Below are 23,562 nucleotides of genomic sequence, written 5' to 3' on the forward strand. Positions count from 1 at the left end.
ATTGCTTCTGTGTAAAAATGGGGGGGGAAGGGAAAGGGGTGAGGGGGAGGTGGGAGTAAGGTGGGGAAGATGTTGGAGTGAGTTGAAGGGAGAGCATGATATAAGAAGGTAAAAATGGGAATAAAGGCCAAGGCTTCCATTCCCATGTTCACGTGTCGAGCGTAATTTCATCACCTCTGTCATCCCACGTCACTGCGTCTCTCTTTATTCCTCTCACTCGTGTTTGAATCATGCTCCGCAGTGCACAATGGGCTTACACAATGCGACTGCTAACAATTAACAGCGGCAGCTCTTGCATGAAGCTATTCAGAAAGCCTGTGAAAAGTTGAATGATGTCGTCGGTGCGCGCCAAGTTAGCGGCGCAGCGGAGAAAATGTTTTGATTTTAGGGGGCTTCGGAATGAAGAGATAATGAGGGAGAGTCGTCTTTGTTCGCCAGATGCCGGAGCACATTTCTGTTATGTGACTGTTGTGATGACAGATGAAACCCAGCAATCACATGACTGACCTCTCTCTCTCTCTCTCTCTCTCTCTCTTTCTTTCTTTCTTTACCTCCCCCCCCTTTCCAACGTCTTCCTCCCACTCTTTTTCCCACAAAGCAGCGATTCCCGGGATGATCGTTCCACCCATGTAGAGGATCTGGGATAGCTGGAGATTTGGGAATGTTGAGAGGAAAAAGACACAGTAGCGGAGTCTGGCGAGTCTCTATTGTGCTCCGGAGCTGAACTGAAGGAAGTCAAGATAAGATGCAGGACTCTGTTAAACTCAGGCCTTTCCATTGGGATTTCATCTGAAGGGATAGGGGGAGGAGAAAAAAAAAAGGAACAATACGAACCTTTGTGATGTTATTTCCCTTCTTGGTTGAATTAGTGTAGCTTCTCTGACACCGCGTTGGATGGAGTGTATAGAGACTGATAGTTTACCCACAGTGTGACACTGACCTCATGAAAAGAGCATTTATTTATCTTTATGTTTATGCCTGTAAGGTTTGGGTTTGATTACTGGAGGCCCCCACGCCGTCTTGCAATCCATAACTCACACAAACAACAGTGAAGTGTTGGTTTGGCCATGAAAGTTTACGTAACCTCTGTCACAATAGTGGATGCTTTCCTTAGCTCAGCCTGCTCACTAAAACCACGTAACAACACACTGGCCAAATGGAACTAAGGTCAACACCACAAAAAAACAAAGAAATAGAGAAAAGAGCAAAGTAAACCCTCAACTTTCAGAAAACATGCCTTTCTTTTTCCCCCCCTTGTTTGATTTGTTTGTTTGAATTTTAATAAAACTGTGAGGATTGAGCTGTTTGCAATATGCTTTTCTGCTTGTCATGTGAAGAAAAGGTGATGATTTAGCCAAAATTGACTTTTTGTCTGAGATTTTAGCAGAGACTTGAAAAGCCAGAGGATGTGTGCGTCCAGCCAGCACTGTACTGAAGGAGTCTAGCAAATATCAAATTAGAATAAATGCGTGATATATGTGATATATTTTTGTACATAAAAAAAGTTGAATTTTTCATTTGATGTTTCTTTTCTTTTCGCGATAGCTATAGTTTGAACTGTAAACATTAAATGTCTTAAGGCAGCTTCTCAGTACAGAAGATAGATTTACTGTGTGTTGTTAATATCTCATCTGCTAAACATGGCAAACATGGATTTGGATACAAAAAAGGGGATTCTGTAAAATATCCTATAAATAATGTATTTATCCCTTGTATTTGTACATTTCCTCTCACCCTCGTTTAGTTGTGTTGTGTAAGTTTAATACAATAAGTGAACATATTTCACAGTGTTTTGTTTCATTATTTACTGTTGTCTCCCACTATTTAAATGTGACTTTTTGTATCTTTTTTTTTGTTTGTTTTGTATGTTGATTGTTTTGCATTGGTATACCATGCTTTAATTTGTTGATTCAAAAACATGCCATTGTCTATTTTTGTATTATTTGTAAGTTAATAAAAAAAAGTTTTTTTTCCTTATGAAAATGTTTATTGTATGGCAAAAAAAGTAGCATCTTATTCAGAGTATTTGGTTGAAGTAGATTTTTTAAGAATATATACACACATTAATATATACTGTAAATCTATATCTTTTTTGTTCGAGCTCTGAGGCTTTCAGATTGATACTGTTCTTGAACTGATAATATGCATGGGTTCTTCTCTTGAGTGACACTTTCTTTTTTTTGTGTGTGGAAACCAAGAGAACTAAGAAATTGCTCTGTGTTTTTCTTTCTTTGAGTTCCTCTTTTTTCCCCTCTGTTCTTTCTTTTCCTACGTTATTTATGCCTGCTTACATACTGTATCTATATACTCTTTCTTTTTTTCTGTCACTGTAATCTTTACCAGCAGTCTAGATGCCTTAACAATGCAAACCCATTCTTCATTCAATCACGTGTACAGTTTTCTACCCTCACCACAATTGTCTATTGCCACAGAGGAATTCATGGGAACTTGGGGACAAAGCACAAACCCACTGTGTTTGGTGGTGAAGCCAGACTAGAATACAAAGAGCCATAATTCAACAATCACACACACACCCCGATGTACTAGAATACTACAGCATGGCACACTTTGAAGGACAGTCGACGCTGAGACGCCTGTCTCAGCTGTGCTCGTTGCACTTTAGTGTTCACAGAAACACTAGTTCTTTTTTCTTTTTTTTGTAGCGATTATGTAGCTTTTTTTCCGATTAATGAAATAATTGCAACCGCATGTTGGTAATATTTCTCATCAGCCACAGGATCACAACAGTGTGACACCGCAGAGCTGTATTCATTGTAGTACAAAGGGGGGCGCACAGTGAAGACGAGCACTGTCACAGCACAATTTTAATCTCACACATGGAGCCGTAGGTCTGACTCCAGCATCTGACAGTCGATCCCCCCGGTCCTTCTCTCCGTGTATTAGCCTTTGGACATCACAGCTTCATTACAAGCTAAACACAAAAAGAACAAGTGAGGAAGCATGAAAGGGAGCTCCTCGGCCTCTCAGCCATTTCTGTAGTCTTTTCTTTGTGTCTGCCGTGTGTCTTCAAGCTGTTGCTGGACAGAGAATAGGGCTTTTCTCTCTGCTTTTCTTTTCTAGAGCCTGGTTTTGTTAAGTGGGTAGAAAGGACCGTTTTAACAGAGGCGCCTGCTGACAGACGAGTGTTTTTCAGGCACTTGTGTGCCTGTGCTGGTCGGGGCCGGGGCGGGAGGGGCCGCTCCGTATCTGTTTCAAATGAACTACAGAGGTCTGTTGTCATACAATGGCTTCTTTGTAAGCAAAGTTCCATCCTGATTATGAATATTGGTAATGGGTGACAAAGTTTTGTATTTAGGTAACAAACAACAAAAAAAAGATGCAAACCAAATAGCTGGTGTCTATTTTTCCCTCTGTTTTCTCTCTGACTGCAAATACACTGAACAGCTCTATGATATAAGGGAAGAAAAAAAAAATCTACTGTATAGATTGTTATTGTTTTTGATGAAAATTGAGCTGTAAGATAACTTTTGGACTCTCACAATGTTGAATTAAAGTTACCTCTTGTCTGTGACTTTGTCAGTTGTCATTTTGTTATTTTTGAAATTTGCCATGTTTTGGATTCCTGTGACATGAACTCAGGTTCACTCAATTCAGTGAGATTTTTTTTTTTTTGACTTTCTGATCTTTTTTGATTGAAAACGTCATACCCAAATAGCTGACAGGCCGTTGACTAAGAATAGAGGAGAACTGGCTAACACTAATTCCACAGGTCAGAAACAGACCTGCCCCCCCGTCCTCCCCCTCCCCCGTGCTGGGCTCCTTGCTCTAATGAATCTAATTCATTAATGCATTACTGATGGCATCGTGAACATGGTTAGCCTGACAAGTTTCCTCCTAAACATATTAGTTAATGATGATTCCGAGGTTATTAATTGCGAACGCACCAGCCCACCATAATTGAGTCATCATTTGCATACCCGGTCATCAGCAGAAAATTAATTATTTTTTTATTTTTTGCATATCTAATTTAGGGGGCTGCGATTGGATTAGCTTGTGAAAACAGCGGATCCCAGGATTCTGCTGACCTCAAAGTGTTCCAGGGTCTCCACGGTAACCGGAGGCTTCCGAAACACCAAGTGTGTGTGTGTGTGGGGGGGGGGGACCTGGAAGTACTGATGAAATACGTACTCGTAAACACTGTGTGTGCTTGTGTGTGTTTGCCTCCTTAATTGCCCAAAGGTTTGTAACTGCACAGGGGTTTTTCCCCCCACATATCTAATAACAGAGTTGATAGTTTGCTGACAAACAGTAAAGTGGGTTGTAGTGTGCGCGGTTTAGCAGTAAGAGGTGGGATATTGAATTATGGAGGTTACACACTCAGTGCTGGAGAAAATGAGTCCTAGAGCCTAATGTTTTTGATTAGCGAGCCGAGCGCCGCTGCCATGTTACTGCACCGCGTGACTCCAGGGATTCCGCTTTCCCCCAAATTCGGGTTGCACTGAAACACACACATTCAAACACACGCGCACACTCATAAATCATAAGTGCACACAGACAAAAGGTGAGCCCATTTTGCTCTTTATTTCCAGCAGCTTTTCGGGCCCAGATAGACTGGTCAGTGTGGGAGGAGGACAATAGGAGTGGGAGGCCGAGGGCAGCGTGGAGCCGGCAGAACCTCTGGAGACATAACATTAGACACTATTCCTGGAGAACTACGGGCCTGCTGCTCTGGATACAGACAGCAGAGCCTTCACACATCAAGAGAGGTGCTGCTCAGGAGCTTCTGTGCTACTTGTATCCTAATGAAATATATTAATGCACATATTCCTCACCATCTCGCTCTCCTCCTCCTCCCTCCTCCTCCTCCTCCTCCCATTTCTCATTCTCCTCCCTGCATGGACACATGAAGGGATGAAGAGCGGAGAGGCGTGTTTGAAAGAAAAACAGGAGTCCCCATGGGGATCCCGCATAAAGAAAGGAAAGGAAAGAAATGGAGAGGAGAGAGGAAGTGAGTGGAAGGGGTAGGGGGGGGTGTTCAATATGGAGGCAGGCCTAGACAGTGAGCAAAAGACAAGGAGAGGAGGGATGAATATTAATAATATTCTACGTTGGAAAATAGTCACAATGGACATCATAGAGAGATGAAGATAGGCAGTGGGAGCTTCCATTCCAGGCCTTGCTTAATGGCCATAGTGTATGTGTGTGTGTATGTGTGTGTGTGTGTGTGTGTGTGTGTGTGTGTGTGTGTGTGTGTGTGTGTGTGTGTGTGTGTGTGTGTCTGTGTTTGCAGGTGCACACTTTGTGCATCCGTGTATGCGTGAACACGCCTGCCAGCAAGACGGAGCACAATTGAGTGCATGCATACCCTAGAACGAGTGTGCACTCACATTCAGGTTTGCGCTCCTCGCTTACGAGGGTGTGTGGTCGTTTCCCACAGTAATTATCCCGACGACTGTGGGTGTCTGTCTATGATCTGTGTGGTACCTGTCAGAGGGAGCCCAGCAGAGCCTGTGCTTTATATTCCCTGTAATTGCTGCTGCTAATTTACTGTGCGTTGGCCTAATGAGTAGGGAGGTGAGGGGCTGGGGTATGTAATGGATGTTAGAGAGATAGCGATAGAGAGATGGATTTCACCACTGCCGGCAGAAAGAGAGGGAGAAGGGGAGGAGGCCGGCGAACTGTGTGTGTTAAGCAAGCATGTAGAACACTTATCTTTATTGTTCTACTGAAATGAAAAAAAAAACACAAAAGATAAGCTATTTGCCCCCCCTCCCTCTCTCTCTCTCTTTCTCTCTCTCTTCCTCCCATTCCATCCACCCCTAAGCTGACAGTACAGTGGCGACTGCAGCGAGCACATTAGAAAAGCTTTTTGTTATGTTGATTAATGATAAAAGCAAATCCATAAATAATATAGATTATTTATTCCATTTATTCAAATGCTAATTAGTGCTAGAAGCAGATACCTCAGAGAGATGGCCACCCCCACCCCCTCGTCTGTTCCAGTGCAACCAGATAGACCGACTGACATTCAGACAGAGGCAGAGACAGTCCCACATTAATGTCATTCACACTTTGAAGCACCAATGGTATCTTGTGATGGGGACACGTCCACCCTTCATTTCTTCCTAATGAGGTCATGATAGAGGCCAGTGGTTTTCTGCACACACACTCCCCTCTGCCTTTACTCTCTGCGCGCTCTTGACGAGCGCTGGATTGACAGGGTCGTCTTTGATTGATGCACCGCGGTTCTTCCACATGTTCTACAGCTCAGTCATTTAATTATGTTTCCTAAGCATCATTAAGTACCATTTTATTCGATCATATTCTAATGAGAGAGGTGGCCGGTCGTAGGACAAGCTAATTGGCGATTAATGTTGTGTATCAGTGAGAGACAATGCAAGATTGGTCGTTTAATGACACAACACTGTATTTAAGTGCTGAATATGTAAAAACACAAACAGAGGGTGGGGGGGAATTATCCGAGCCGTGATTGAAATCAAAACAGATATTGGCTCTTAAAGGTCTAATCTCTCTTGGCCTCTCACGCCACCTTTCTTCCTCTCCTCCCATTAACACACAAACTTCCTGCATTATTCCCAATTGTTGACCTCTTGGACGCATTACACACACTTACTCAGATAATGCTGGAAACCGCCTCTGCAAGCATAACTCACCTGCTCCTCGAGATTAACCGCTAACTCAGTATTGATGCACTGCTTCGCAGGTACGTACGCACATGAGAGCAGCACACTCACACACAGAACACAGACACAAACATCCTCATCTGGTATTGACATGCCGCGCGGCTGTAGGTGTTTCCATTTAAGGTCAGTCGATTGCCTTAAGTATGTAATGTTAGGAGGGGGGTCCGTAAACATGTCAAATTAGCAGTAATGAATGACCAGGCACCGGCAGGAGGAACTGTCAGGGTGCACGCCCAGGACAATACATTACCCTGAGTTATCCCAGTCTGCCCTCCTCCAAACACACACACACACACACACACACACACACACACACACACACACACACACACACACACACACACACACACACACACACACACACACACACACACACACACACACAAACTAGTGGGACCCATTCAGCGGTCACACACTCTGCTTTAATGGGCTGTGTGGCTGATTGGTGTCCAAGCTCTGAAAAAAAAAAAAAGAGACTGGAAGTAGACACAGCTTTTGAGTATGGAAAGTTCAGGGGGAAAATATACTCAAAACAAAGTCAAAAGATTGACGGACATGACCATGACGATGGAAAAAAGAAATGTATGAAAATAGATAGAGAGAGAGATAGAGGACCAAGCTAGAGGGAGAGAAAACAAACTGCGGTATTTATTTTTTCTTCTCAGTGTTGAAACAGGAAAAGGACCTCTGGTTTAATAAACCATGAATCCTTTCACAGAGGGTTTGTATGTTATTCTTCGGAGAAACAGATACGTGGGGAGCGAAGGGGAGACAGAGAGAGAGAAAGAAAAGCGGAGAGCAGTGAGGGGGGAAGAAAAAAAAAGAGATGCTCTGCAACCATATGAATTTCTCCCTCTCACCAAACACACACACACACACACACACACACACACACACACACACACACACACACACACACACACACACACACACACACATATACACGTATACACCCCCCTCTGCCCACTTCCAGGCCTTATGTTAGTTTTGGGTTGGAAGTGTGTGGGATGAAGAGGAGGGGGGCACACATCCTCCTCAGTCCAGCCTGAGAGAGAATGAGTATAAATGAGAAGTAAAAGATATACTTCCCATCTGTAAATGATTAAATCCTTCTCCTCTTCCCCTCGGCATTTGACAGTTTGTGAAAATAACTCTGTAACATATCTGCCCCACCACCACAACAATGCATATACATCGGTATGTGCCGCATGCATAAGCAGAGAGAAACTGTCCACTTCAATTCTTGAGCGTGTTTTTACTGTATGCACCGTGGATATAGTGATAGATAAACATGTACACAAACATGAACCCACTGTCTCTGTGCGTTGTCTCCTTGCCTCCCGCTCTCCTCTCCCCCCCCCCTCCCCTGCTCTCCCCTCTCTCCCTCTCCTTCCTGTAACAAAGGTTACATTGATCATGTTTCTAAAAGAGACTCTGTATTTCCACATGGCCCTGCCTCTGATATGTTTTTCTTGGCAGATCGGACTTCTACTTTTGTCATTCACTCAGCATATTTTAACAAATTAGAAACATTAGAAACCAGGATGGAGGCAATGTTTTGGTTTGGTTTCGAAACTCTTACGGTCCCCACAATTATATTTCAAAACACGGACGAATTGTTTGACAGCCGAGTGGAATGAAACCCCTAAAACAACTTTTTCATTAGAAACACATGCTCCAGCAATTAGAACCTAGCATTAGGGTTAATGTGCGTTTGCACCGGTTCATTTGTTGTCGCGTGAACGGTGACGCCGGGTCAGTGTGTGCGTCCGCGTGCACACGTGTGTGCCCTTATACGTGTGAGGGTGTGTGAGTGACTGCGCGGTTTGCCCGTGTGTGTCTGTGTGTAAGGGACAAAGGGACACAGTGCTCCACATAACAGCATTACAGATGGCTGTTGTGAGTGGTTGTGACAGTGAAAGCGAGTGAGTTCCCACTCCATACAGATGTACTCTGAGTGACCTTACAAACACAGTGGAACTAAAACAGGCCCCCTACCTCTCGCTCTCACTCTGGCACACACTGTCAATTCTCGCTCAGCCCTTGCGGGGCACTAAAAGTTGTTTCCTGAGCCAGGAATACATCAAGGGCCAAGAATATAGAAGCAGGGCGCAGGAGAGATGCATAGCTAGGCTCCAGGAAAGCATAACTTGGACTATGTAAATATGGGACTGAAGGATTAGTAGCTTTTGCCACCTATAAAAGCAAGATAGGTATGCCAGCCTGAGTTAACGACCATATGCTCTGACTTTACCCTGGATTGTTTTACCAAGGGGCTGCTGTGGACAAAGAGGACATTTCAACAAGTCCACTTTATGGTGGAAAAGTGGGAAAAACTAGAAATTACTTTACTTAAGTGAACAATTGGCCCCTTCCTTTCACTGACTCAGAGACTGTACTAAAGAAAATGTTTGGGGGGGGATCCTTGTCCTGCCTGGCATTCGTTCATTTTTCTTTTGGACCCTCCCTTTGAGTAAGCGGAGAATTGCAGCAAAATACCCGGATATTTTGAAATAATATAAAAGTAGTACATTTGTACATTGACAAAGAGCAGCATCTTTTTTTTTCATTTTGGCTGGGCAACCACAGAATAAGCGCTAACAATTCGCTAATGTTACGCTACCTAATGGTTACAACCTACAGTTATAATTAATGAAAGAATACCATACCAAGAATCTTAAGTACCGCAATAAATGGCCTCCAGAGCTGAAAAACATCAGCCACTCAGCAAAGCAAAAGCAGCATGTAAAATGCTTGACTCTCATGGACATTTTTTTACAAAAGGTCTCCCTAGGCTACTAAAAAGCGCTCTGTCTGATCGGGGCATAAAGCCTTTTGTGGCTCCGGAGGGAGCGGCGCAACGTCTGATAAAATGCCTCAAGTCACTGGGGGTGTGGAGTTAAAAAGAAGGAATCTTACTAGTCCTTTGTATTCCTGCTTGCGGTAACATTAGATGCTACTATCTTACACAAGAACAATGCATGCAACAAATTAACGATGGATATAAGCAAAAAACACATACTATACTAGAAGTAATTGCTGATTCAACCAAAGAGCAAAATCTGCAGTACCCCCTAAAAAATACAGAGACGTCGTACTGATTTGGAAAAAATCTCCAGGATGCATCAAACCAGTTTTTCTCGCCTACCATGTCGCACAATGCAAAGTGTTTTAAGGGTACAGTCTATGGTCAGAGCAACCGTAGAAGCTTATCAAAGCCACAAAATGGCGCGCGGCAAGAGCATCTGCTGAGGATGCTAGCTAGCTAGCGAGTCACACTCACAGACCCGTCCTGAGCTAGCTTGAACTTTCTCAAAAAACGGTCTTGACTAAATTAAGCTTTTATCTCCCTGTTGACGGTTTCTTTACCTATGACAACACAAATGTCCAGAATCTAATTGACCCGTGAACCTATGGTTTAAGGTTGCTCGCCAGTTGACCAGTCACGCTCACAGACCAGCTACAGAGCAGCAGGCAGTGGTGAAGGAAGAGGGGAGAGCAGCCTCTCAGGGAGATACTTGTTAAGATAACATGACCTCTAGTAACATTAGTTTTAAACTGACTCAAGCTAATACAGTCTCTTACATTTGTATAGCATTCAACTGTTTTGTTGCTGTACAGTTTTGTTGAGCCATGTTTGATGTAGGCCAACAGTCTCCCTGAATGATCTTTTTGTTTTATCTCTTATCTCTTGTCATGAGCTGTTGGAATAAAAAGTTTATGGGGTGGTTTATGAGGTGAGCATGGTTAACTGACATTCACCTGCAGGAGAGAGAGTTGTGAGGATGGCTCATTAGAGCAGTGCCAGGTGAGTTGATTGGCACAGCTGGTGCTCGTTCACTAATTCCATTCTACTTCAAATGCAGTGGCGTGCTGGACCTCTGATCACTGCCACTCACCAAGAACAGAAGGCCATGTCGGCATGTGAGATATTGTTTGCTAAACAGTGTTGAAAAACTGTGGGCGGCTGGACCATGTGTCTGGGAAGCAGGGCAAGCGGAGACGCACAGTGTTAGAGTTGTGTTTTTATGTTAGAAGTGTGGTCGTATGAAAAAAACAACACAGGACGGTTGTCCTCTGCATGTGGCCACACACACCTTTATGAACAAGAAACTTTTTTTAAATTTACAGTAACTTTCACCAGGGAGGATTGAAGAGAAATATATATCTGGAATGGGGAAAAAGTTTAAAGACCCCCCCCCCCCCCTTCTCTTCCAGAAATTATGACTACCATCCCTTCAACAAAAAGAAAAAGAAATGCATAACCACATTTCTGACCCCCTAATAGCTTTCGTACAGTCACTTGCTGTGCCTGCCTGTCTTTCAAAAGCAAATGTATTTATAAAGGGTCTGTCTCAGAACATTCCTCTGCTTTCTGTGATGTTGAAGCTGATTTTGATTTTTGTCTTTGCTTGCTCATTCTTTTATTCCTCCTCTGAGCCAGCTCTTTTCTGGTGGTGGATTGTGAAACAACAAGAATGTTTTTTATTCTCGTGCGGTCTCAACCACAACATTTGTTTCCAATTTGACAGATTCTGGAACAGAAATTCTTGGGAGAGAAAACGGTGGTTGCATGATGGTTCAAAAATAAGTTCTTTAGAAAAATCCTCCACCTATCCCTCAAATCCCCCCCTCCCGTTGCTCTATAGGCTTCTCTCTCATTTACTTCCTTCACCCCCCCTCTCCTCTTTCCTCTGTTGGTTTAAGTCCAAACAAAGTCACCTCATCTTGTATTGTGGGAGAGATTGTAAAGTTTTCATTGAGCCCATGTGGAAGCGATTTAGCTGTAATCTCCAGTAATTGTGACTGTAACACAGAAACGGGCTGGAACAGATTGGCCTCGTATTTTTCTTCAGGGTCACTATGGGCTTATCTCAATATTTAGCGTCTTGCCTGATTGAGTTATCATATCACATTTGCTGTTGAGAGCTGAGTGATGTCAACAAATGTAACAAGAGAGCCCGAAATGTTGCTTTAAATCACAAAGAGGAAGGTTCCCGTTTGAGGAAAGCACACACATCAATGTCAGCGCAACCCGCCGAGACCTGACTTTTTAAAATGCATGACATTTAAGAGCGCTGTAGAGACGTGGATCAAAAATGCTGTTAAAAAACCCCACCATTATAGGGTGACCTATCCTAGATCTGAACCCAGTTTCCCCCCGACCCATGTCACACACACCCTCTCTTACTTTCACACACACACACACACACACACACACACACACACACACACACACACACACACACACACACACACACACACACACACACACACACACACACTAAAGTCAAGAGCACTCAGTTGCTGCAGAGGTGCAAATGGTTTGTCTCTACGCATCACTGACCCAACGCTGCTCCTTCACCTCCTCTCTCCTCTGTCTGCTCCTTCTTGACTCTGTCCATCAATGCTCCACCTCGCTCACCCCTTTCTCCTTTACACTTTTGTCCCAGCGCCCTCTTCCTTCTCTCCCCCCCGTAATTTGTCTCTTTGTCCTCTGTTCATCATAGTTTCCATTTTTCCGACCCGCGATTTGTTTTGTCTCTCCCCTCCTCGGCCCCGTGGCCCTCACTCACACACATGAATGAGTAATCTTGTTGCATTGTACTCAGCCATCCTTGTCCATGTTCGATAATGGCTCATTTGATTCTTCCCTACTAGCGTTCAGTGGATGGCAGAGACTGAGAGCTGGAGGCCATGCAGTTATCATAAAGAGCATGTCAACTGCGAAGCCACAAAGCCTACAAGTGATTAAAACCCTTCAACTCCGGGTAACTCCATCACAATCATTAGTCTTTTCTTGTCCTACCTTGTGGCTGTAAAATCCACAGAGCCCTACCCTCCTTGTCCGTTAATAATATTCACTCCGCCTCTGATACATTAGCCAGTGAATGATAGGGCAAAGCCCTGGCCTAATTGCTTTCTTCTTGTAAAGTCTCAATTCATTTTTGCTGAGGAGACACAGAAGATGTGTGCCGACACACATATAGACGCACACACGGATCCCGGCGTGCACACTTTCACGCACTCGCACTTACACTTGCACACAACCCCACCTTCCCACTGCCGTTTTATGATGGATGGGGCTGAGGATGCAATGGGGGAGGAGGGTAGAGAGACTATAAGACTGCATATACGTGTGTGTGTGTGTGTGTGTGTGTGTGTGTGTGTGTGTGTGTGTGTGTGTGTGTGTGTGTGTGTGTGTGTGTGTGTGTGTGTGTGTGTGTGTGTGTGTGTTGGATGAAAAGAAAGAAAAAGGGAGAGAGAGAGAGAGAGAGAGAGAGAGAGAGAAGCCTAGCTGAGAAGCTCTGATTAACGACACAGAGAAGGGGTCCCAGAGGAGCTTGGGGGAAGAGCAAAACTATCTAGGGCCAGCTGAGAGAGAGAGAGAGAGAGAGAATGTGTGAGAGAAAGAGAGAGAGAGAGAGGGCACAAAAAACAGAGGTAGAAAATGGGGGGCGGGGGAAGGATGTTTTCTTTTCTTTTCACTACGTTTCATTAAAACAGACCCACAAACACCTGAAACTCTGCATATCCATCATCATCATCATCTGCAAATCGGAGTGTGAGCCTCATCCCCGTTAGCCTTGCTGCTACGCAATGCATTTCTTCTCCTCTACCTACCAGATACGACACACAGCCTTCAGATCAAATCTCTCTCGCCTTACCCCCTTACGATCCTGGAGCCCCGCGTCTCGGGCTTCTGTCCACAGCGCTGTCAGAGGGGGGAAACAGGGTGTGTGTTGCCAGAGCGCAGGCCATCACCTCTCCCTGATTGCACATGAGAGTAGAGGTAATGGGAGTGTAATAGCACCATAAGTACCCTGCTCTCACTGACACCGGCTGTATAGCATTACCCCTCGGTCTGACTGTGTGGCAGAGTGTGCGGATCTGTGGATAAGGGGGTGTATGCATTGGCATATTTGCAAAGTTTTTTCTTGTTTGGATGTGTCAATCCGTTTGTCTGCTGTGGATAAGTGTGGATGTGTGTGTGTGTGTGTGTGTGTGTGTGTGTGTGTGTGTGTGTGTGTGTGTGTGTGTGTGTGTGTGTGTGTTTGTGTGTATCTGCTGAAAGACTGAGGTTTGAGTGTGTTGTGTTTTCCCTGAGGGTCGTCTGAGCCGCAGCGATCAAAGAGAGAGATGGAGGTTAACTGACCAGACCTGAGAACCTCCACAGAAGGACCTGAGGGACTCCTCTCTGTTAGCCCAGGTACCAATCATTGGACACACACACACACACACACACACACACACACACACACACACACACACACACACACACACACACACACACACACACACAGACACACACATACAAACACACACAATCAGTGGAGCGGCGAGTGTAGGGGGCAGTTTGAGTGATCCAGAGGGATTTAAAGATCTGTAAGGCCCAAACTAACTTTGTCACTTCGCTCACGCAGCCATAGCCTTTCACACAGTATCCATTACCTCAGATGCGTTCTCTACAAAACATCAAATAGCTTTATCCCAACTCCTACCTCGGTGCTTTCACAGAGAGAGATAGAGATGCCTTCCACTGATATGGAAGTCCTGTAAAGTGAGTATAAGTTATATAGCAAGGGTCCCAGGAGAGAAAATCAGTGACTAGTCTTGTACTAGAAAGTTAGACTGCATTCCTGAGTAGCTCAAAGTAACGACTCCCACTGAAGGACTGGGACTTCTGCTGGAAGTTAAGCTGGAAGTTGTGTTGTCAAAAAGGGAAAGGGGGAAAAAGAACAAGCATGTTCAAGTGTGTGAACGTGTGTGTGCAAGCATGCAAATGTGGAAGTGCGCGAGTTGCAAGAGTGGGTGTGCAAATGTGCGTGGGTCTGAGCGTGTATGTGTATGTGAGTGTGTGTGTGTGTGTGTGGCTGTTTGAAAATGAATGAGAGATAACCATCACAGGCAGCTGCCATGGTGAAGAGAGACGACCAGCACCAGCTAGATGCTGCAGGGAAGTTTCCTTGAAAACAACACCGAATACTTGTTGATTCCACAGGTGCTTACATCTATTACATATTATTGCAGATATATAAAACAACAAAAAAAATGTTCAAGGGCTTTAATTCCAAACAGCCTGTCATATAGTAATTCACATCACAGTGTGGAAGAAGTATTCAGAACATTTACTAAGGTAAGAGTAGTAATATAAAGTGTAAAATTACTCAATAACAAGTAAAAAATAAACTTGCAAACTGCAAAAAGTCCTTGAGTATTTAAAAGAAAAGTACTTTTAATGCAGAATGGCCCAAGTTATATTATTACACTACTCAAAATTGAGATTACTGATGCATTAACATTTTAAGCAGCGTTTGAAATAAAAGTTAAGCGGTATTCTTCTTATGGTTAACAAATCCCATGAAACAAACAAAATCAACAATTAATTTATCCTGCTCATAAGTATGCTTATGTAGCCAAAGCCTCATGAGTCTTATTCCTCTGTGCCGTAGGCCTCCATTGTTGACCAAATATTATCCAAAACTAATCAATAAGCAACACTGTTGCCTGGGCTACATGTTCTTTAATTATGAACATGGGCACTGCAGTTTATTTTAAGTCAATTCACATATTACGTCCTACTGCTGAAAATACTCACTAGAGCACCAAATGTAGATTACTCCCCCGCTGAAAATAGTGCCCAACAAATGCATTATTTACTTGTGTTCGAGTAGCTTTTGCAGAAAAACACAGCACAAAACTGTTTTATGAAATTACTTAGTCTGTTTAAAAAATAAACTATACATTTGTGACCTGCTTTTTAGGAGTCTTCAGCAGGAAACAATGGTCATGGCGCCATTTATTACCAACAAAAAAACAAATCTAGCTTCTTATTACAAATCTAGATGTTTTGACTCCTTTGTGTACTAGGGTTTGCTGACTTTAAATTAAACACACTATGTTGCTTCATTTAAGACAGTATTGCAATTTTGGTTAAGAGTCTGGCCATGTGTACTGTATGCCTTGTAATTTTAACTTGAATTGTTCTTGTATACTTTTTATTTAGACATGTATTTTATTTTTTGTACTATTTCTTACCGTTTTCTATTTATCTACTTTTTTCTGACCTTGTGCTGCTTCAACACTTGAATTTCCCATCTGGGGATCAAATGCTTATCTCGTTTTGTCTCAGCTCATCTCATCTTATCTCATCATAGCCTCCTCCTGGCTGGATCATCGTGCCTCCCCGATCTTTGTCCAAGAACTCACAACAAAGAATGTTTTGTGTGTCTGTGTTGTCTCAATGTAATAAATCATACAAATAGGGCTACCAGTGTACAATCACTTCTTGAAAAGTGATGGGGGCAGTTGTGTGAGATAGAAGGTAAAGTAAAACCCTGACTTTACTCACACACGGCTGCACGTCTTGCCAATTATTTCAGAAAATGTAAGATTGTTTTTCTGCTTTGGAAAGTGACAGAAAATGTGGACAGCACCCCCTATTCAAAAGAGGCGTTAGAGGAGGTTTCAAGCGCTGTTCGATGATCAAACAAGCAGACTGAGGCTCCTGTCCTTAAATTCTGGTCAAGGTGGGACTATTTTTTCGTCATTCCTGCTTTATTTGCTAGTGTGAGAGACACACGGAGAAGAGGATGACACGAATCCCTGGTCCAGTCGGTGCAGTACGGACTCAGCCTCTTCAGTGCATGCTTTTCCCAGTGAGACTTTGTATACTGTTGGATAGTATAAGCCATAATAATGCACTTAACCATATATTTAAAACATACAATCTTAATCTGCAAAGCATTTACAGCATCAAATAAATGCAGTGGGGCAAAATGTTTACCTTTAAAATGAGGGTGTATAAAATAGAAATAGTCAAGTAAAACACGTGTAACTCAAACTGCACTTATAAACAGAGTACTTGTAAGAGTTAATGTACTTGCTAACTCTCCATCACTGCTGCATTGTAGCGTGACTGTTGTACTGCACAGAATGCTGCACTTCCTGTATGTGAGGAATGGTCATCTGTCCCTTCTGTGATACAAACAAAGTCTATCCTCTTCTCTCAAGTTAAACATGACCCGAGGCAGTTTGAGTAGGTGATGGTGGTGTGTGTGTGTGTGTGTGGTGTGTGTGTGTGTGTGTGTGTGTGTGTGTGTGTGTGTGTGTGTGTGTGTGTGTGTTGGGGGGGCACAGGATCCTGCTGCTGGGTAACATCTCTGTCAGGACGGCTCTGCTCCGTCACCACCCCGCTTCCACGCGCGCACACACGCACACCCTCCATCAGCACCCGCTCAGGGCTCATCAGTCGCAGCGGAGCACATGTGGCCGGAGTATTCTAAACAAAGCTTTATAAAGACCTCAACTAAGACGAACCGGTGTGACAGTCAGGGTACTAATGACGCCTGGAGACCGCTAAATACGCCACTGACAGACCAACGGCCTGCATGCCATCCACACACACATCACATCACACACAAGTCTCCGGTTTTGGCATGCACAGACAAACTCTCGCAATCATTCTGTGGCAGGATGGAACACATGCTCGCAGTGGCGAACACACAGATGCACACAAACTGACACACACACCTTGTGCCCAAGGGCATCTGTCCGCAGCCTAAGAGCTCCCAACTGTTGAGGAAAAACAGCTCAATTAGCTCGGTGGAGGAACTAACGAAATACATCTATACATGCGCACACACCATCACCACCCACACACACACACACACACACACACACACACACACACACACACACACACACACACACACACACACACACAAACACACTCAGAACCGCATTGATCCTTCCCCAGTCTGTGGCTCTAATTGGTGTGTTGATGATACTGTGAGAGTGTGGGATCCTTCAGGCAACCATAGAATGACTTCCAGCTCTTTATTTCTCATTTAAAGTTGAAATACACCCACAAACCTTTCCATTCGCATGCTGAAAACTATATTCTACCTGATATTTCTTTTGAGATTCTTCTCTTTAGTCTGGGTTTAATCTAATTTATTTGTGGTATGTGGTAATGCCACGTCTGAGATCACTCCAGGATCGCAAAAAAAAAACACACACTCTGCAGCCTTAAGATCAGAGCGTTCTAGCGCCATAAATATCTAATAGCTTGATGATTTTGTTGCTCCCAGTAGATTGAACAGTTGTAAAAACCATCTATCCGTTATGTGCATGTCCATTAAAACTACGCACGCAAATGCTCAATGAGCACCTTCAATTCAAATATACCCCCCTCATCCCACCCCGCACACACACAAAATGTTACAGCAAGTTGAAGGCAAATGGGGTAGAGTTATTTCCATAAAGGGTCTCAGTGGGTCTCAAGGATCTCCACTCCCGCCGACTGGGAGCGATTTAGCGAAGCACACACTGGTATATTAGTAACCGAAGACGTCTGGGGACAAAGCTGCTCTCTCTAAAACCCTATCCCTCCACTGTGACCTCCAGAGCATTCACAACTGGGACTGGGAGGCACTCTCCATCTTTTGCCTTCTCTCTTTCGCTGACTATCTCAGTTTGTTCTGCTATTTTCTTTGACTTTTGGTTCCCTTTTTTTTTTTTTTACTATCTTCTCTCTTTCTTCAGAGGAGGGTTCATTTTTTAATCCATATATATGTATAATATTTTTTTTCCTTCTCTTTCCATTCCACCGATATTCTACCCTATTTTTCTACATTTTTCTCTCTCTCTTTTACATCCATCTTCTGTCTCTCTCTCTCTCCCTCTTTCTCTCCATCCCCCTCCCTCCCTCCCTCCCTCCTTGGCCCCAGGGACGGACTGCTGATAGACTGTGTACACCAGCTGCCCAGGGGCTATTTTTAAGGAGCATTTGTCCTTCTCCTTCCCTCTGGAGACTGACTCAACCCAACAACATCTCGTCTGCGCACACTCATATGTGCGCGCACACACACACACACACACACACAGGCATTAACACATGCACTCATTAGCCCATGAGCATGCATGCCCCACACTTTCTCTCGCACACATCCTCCGTCCAAGGGCATTCTGTAAATGTAGGGGCAGCTTGTAGTGCCGGAGCCCATTGCTTAACTGCACAGGAGCCCAGGCGCTCCCTAGCCGGCCTCAGAGGGCTCATAAAGCTTCCCTCCTCCCATGGCCTGGCTAATACTCTCCCTTGTTCTAACCCTGCCTTACAATAGTTTGTAAAACAATACTGTAAAACACTGTTGCCGTGCATTGCGTCAGGCTGCTTTCATCACAAAACCCACAGCAGCCAATAGGGGCCCTTGAATAATGCATACAGGAAGTCGGAAGATTTGAGTTCCATGGTACCCTGCAATCTGCAGCTTAACACACCGTTGTCTTATTTGACCCTGCTTTCCCATAATGTTCTGCAAATATAAAATGGGCATATATAAACACCAAAAGCCAAACAATACTGCAAAAAGATTGGTCAAATTATACCTCTGAAAACGTCATGAATATTCAATAAGTCTGCTCACTGCTAACAGAATCCTGAAAAAATCCAAAATTGTTTCAATTTTCATTCGTAACCTTGGTAATAATTGTACTGGAATTTGTTAACAAGCTACTAAATTATGCTCAAAGAATAAAATCTAGGCTGTGAACCTTACTTTTGTGTTGTGTTCAACCACTGCTGCTCAAAGCAAATGAAAAATATAAAATTAATCCTCAAACAACTGCTCCAGCAACCTCGTTAAGACATTATTTACTTTCATCGTTAGCCAAGGAAGAGGACACTAAAAATCTGTCAGCAGCCTGAAACGCCTGCTCGAGTGTCTGAGCACTGTTTAATTGTGCCATTTATCAGCCAAAAAAGCCTACACGCACATAAATAAACACAATGCCCATGCAAAGGAATTATAAAAATGTCAGGCCGAGTCACAAGTAAGGCCAGTGTTGATGCATATTAAGCGATTTAGTCAGTGAAGGAGTGGAGCAAAAAATATGATGGTTAATTTAAGAGTCATTAAAATTGTATGAATGTGCATTGCGCTTGCTTGGAGTGGGATTTTCTCTGATCGGTAACAAAGAGGGAGAAAGAGCAATACAAGCTGCCACACATTGTGCTCTATAAACTCACTGATTGATCATGGTAGAGGCGAGCAGACCTGAGAGGGAGGCCCAATCAATGTTTCTGAGACTGTGTGTGTGTGTCTGAGTGTGTGGGCATGTGTGGGTGCAAGTAGGTGCGTATTTACGTGCACTTACATGCAAGTTTGCACTATTTTGTCTGTATATGTTTACAACCTTGTGAGTTTCATGCATACTGAAGTGTGTGTGTATGCGTGTCCGTGTGTTTCTGTGATTGTGTGCTTCCCTCATTTGAGGAAAGACAATGTTCTACATTCCACAGGGGAACAGAGTCATTACCCAAGCAGGAACTCGAGCCTGGAGGCCACGGCTCTGCATGTAGCGTGAATAGATCGAGCTAGTTTCTTCGCTGAGACGTGCTGTAGAACACACACTCCACCATTACCAGTGCCCTGCAGTTCAAGCCTCTCTCCCGCCGCATTTCAGCTGGGAAAAACAGGTAAAGTCGACAAAAACAAACAAGTATCTCACCGTGGCAGCTCCGAGGTGGAGCCATCATTGGTTTAGGGACGAAAACACCGCAACATCATTCAATAATTTTAAATCACATATAAAGTGAGGGTTGAGAGGACATTTATGAGGTGACATATAGATCTAGACAGTTCTCTGAGTCTGAGGCTGAGCTTTTTAGACCGGCCTCTGAGGGACAGCGTCGGCTCTGAAGCCCTCTGCTGCCCTCTGTTGGTGGCAGAGCCTCGTCCACCGTTCCCACGCGGTGCAGGTATGGGCTCTTGACAGCTGTCTATCACTACATAACAGGTGTGTGAGTGATTCCTCCGTCTCCCAATCTGCCCCTCTGTTTTTGTCAATTTCCCTGCTGGCATAAAGCAGACAAAGTAAGCCTTTGGCTCGGGTTAATTTCCCCTGTTGCTGACAAACACAGGTCGTTAGCATGGCCCACAGGAAACTATTGTTCCGTTATAATAGATGGCAATCAGAGGTGAGGTCTGATAACGCCTGCTGTCACCTGATGCTCCGTCTGTTCGACGCTCTCTAATGCTCTCCCACTGCTCCTCTCTCTCCTTCTCAGTTTTCCCATGTGTTCAAGCGCAAGTGCAGTTGCTGTGTGAAGTACTCACACTTACAGATATATTGTACATTTCACAGTAATTTGTACTTTTTTTCTCCCCCTTTTCTTTTTTACTCTTTGCCACTAAATTAAGCATGACATATCTAGGTTGCGATAGCCCTATAACACAATAGTTAATGCCTCCATACTGCACTGAGGCTCTTTTGATGACACAAATGCACACATATTGCACACACACACACACACACACACACACACACACACACACACACACACACACACACACACACACACACACACACACACACACACACACCAGCCCTAACCCACACACAAAGCTACTTCCTTTAATAATCTCCATCTGTGCCTCTGTTAAAGATTTTTCTCTTTCTTTCTACATACACCCATGAACTTACTTCATTCCTTTCTGCCATATTTGAGACCTTTTTTTTATTTTTATTTCACAGTCCAGATTTCTTTCTGCATTTTCTGGCCTCCTTCTAATACCAATAAAAGGTTTCCAGGACCTGCAGTCATTAAAATTGTTATAGACTTCCCGCTCGCACACGGTTCGCCACAATAGTGTTGATTTTGATTGACACCACTGGTGATGTGTTAAAAAAAATATATGAATATTTACAGTATTAGTATTAGTCATGGTAAAAATTCCAGTCACATCACATACATACGCTTAAACCAGCCTTGATCTATAAACAGACTGAGAATGAACGGCCATGATTGGCTGAGAGAATGATTGACAGCTGAACGAGTGGAACCTTTGAATGTGGAACTCAAAGGAGAGATGGGAAGCGTGTTTGTGCGGGTCCCAAGGGGGGAAAAGCCTGGGTTTCGCACATGCACGCACACACACACACACACACACACACACACACACACACACACACACACACACACACACACACACACACACACACACACACACACACACACACACACACACTAACTCACACACACATACACATTGTGATCTTGCTCTACTTTGGGCTGTGCTCCACATGAAAGCGTCGAAGCTTCCTGCTGTTTGAGACAAGCTGTGTGTTGCGCTGCAAAGGAACATGCAGGTCTGTATATACATGTAGACGGACAGGTCTGTGTGGACACCAGAGCAGGTGAGCATGTGTCCTTCTACAGTGCCTTGGCCTTTGCGGAATATCTTTATCCCTATTTCTCTCTCTCAGCCTCGTTTCCTCCTCCTCTCATCTCATCTTTCTTTTTACTGTCTTTTTGTATTTCTTTTTCCTTCTCTTTTCCTCTCCTCTTCTTCTTTCTCTTTCCTTTTTGTCTTCTTCCTGTCCCCAGAGAAAAAAAATGAATGAGGTTCATTCACATCTTCAGATACACTCAGGTAACACAAAACAGCAAAATAACATTTTTCCATTCAGTTTTTAACACACATTTTGTTCATTTCTATCTTAAACATTCCAGATCATGAATCCCCAATTTAAATTACACACAAAACTAAAAGTGTAATTACAATCATATTTCTTTCTGTCAGCCTGCTACTGACTCATCATTCCCTCAAAATAATATTTAATATGGAAAGTGAACGTATCGCCGTGTTCTACAAATCACACTCCACAAATGTGGAGGCACTGTGCCCTTGACTATCCCCCTGCTGAAAGTAAGTCTTAGCCAATTAACAACGTCTTCCACTAGGTCCACATGCACACACGCAAACACACATGCACGTACAATCACACACGCCCAAACCTCACAGCTCATGGGACTAAACCTCATTAACTGCTCTGAGACAGACACTCTCTCTTTAATCAATCCTTTTCTAAGACTGCGTGCACATGGAGGACCGGTGACAATACAACACAAGCACAAACACATACACACACACACATATAGGGAGAGAGAGAGAGAGAGAGAGAGAGAGAGGCTTATATACATTCACACACAGATCTCCCAGAGAGAAAAACATGGTCATTTGCCAGGGTGATTCAACTCTAAAACACCCTAATTACATCGACAAAGCCACTTTGTTTTGGTGCAGGATAAAATGTGAATGATTTAGCATATTATTATTATGCCTCTGAAATATTAACCAACCCCGAGGGACTTTATCTGCTCTTTTAAATATATGCAAATTATTTTATTTTGGTTTGGTTTGTTTCCAGTGACTTTTGTGAATTGTGTTTGGATAATTAAATGAGTGCGTGCAGATGTAGAATCGCAGGCAGTGCCTACACGATATGATGATCTGCCAGATTAGCATACAAAGTAGGAACGTTGCACCTCGACTGCTAATCGACTAACTTTAGTTTTCTCTCCAACCTTGACCTATTTGAAACATCCACCCAGTGTCTGGCCTTGGAGTGGGAATGTAAACTGACTTTTAATTGATGACAATCATTTGATATTGTCCTTCTTTCCGAACATTTTGCTTGTGTCAGGCTCTTTCAATTATGACTCTCACTCTGTGCTTTTTCACACGGCTCCACTGGATTGATGCTGTACTGCAGATCTACTACAACAGCAACTGTGGCTTTACACTGACATAGCACTCTTGGCATTGCCAGATTAGTGGGTGAAAACAGCCTACTTCAGGTACAATTATCTCCTATCCAAGGTTGAGAAGTTATTTCAGATGACGTAGTGGACCTGGAACAGTTGATGTGCAGAGTGCCAACATTTCAGCTCCGTCTTACTTCACTGATTGCCTTGTGAATCCCTGATGGGTTCCGCTTCGTACATAATCATTTCCCTAACATGGGATAATTTGATTCTATTACTCTAACAACAGCGCAAACAAATTGCCTACGTAATTTATTGTGCCAATAATAGCAAAAACAGATGTGG

At 43.6% G+C, this 23,562-nt stretch overlaps 1 protein-coding gene across 1 annotated transcript in view; it reads left to right on the plus strand.

Moving 5' to 3' along the window:
• Positions 1–3,509, plus strand: part of ebf1a (EBF transcription factor 1a) — a 54,277-nt gene extending 50,768 nt beyond the window's left edge. Inside the window, 1 exon segment of the mRNA XM_054597110.1 lies at positions 602–3,509. The gene's annotated coding sequence lies outside the window, so the exon portion shown is untranslated.
• The last annotated feature ends 20,053 nt before the right edge of the window (positions 3,510–23,562 follow it).

This window comes from Anoplopoma fimbria, chromosome 4 (assembly GCF_027596085.1).
Source record: "Anoplopoma fimbria isolate UVic2021 breed Golden Eagle Sablefish chromosome 4, Afim_UVic_2022, whole genome shotgun sequence".
In the NCBI taxonomy this organism is placed as follows: Eukaryota; Metazoa; Chordata; class Actinopteri; order Perciformes; family Anoplopomatidae; genus Anoplopoma; species Anoplopoma fimbria.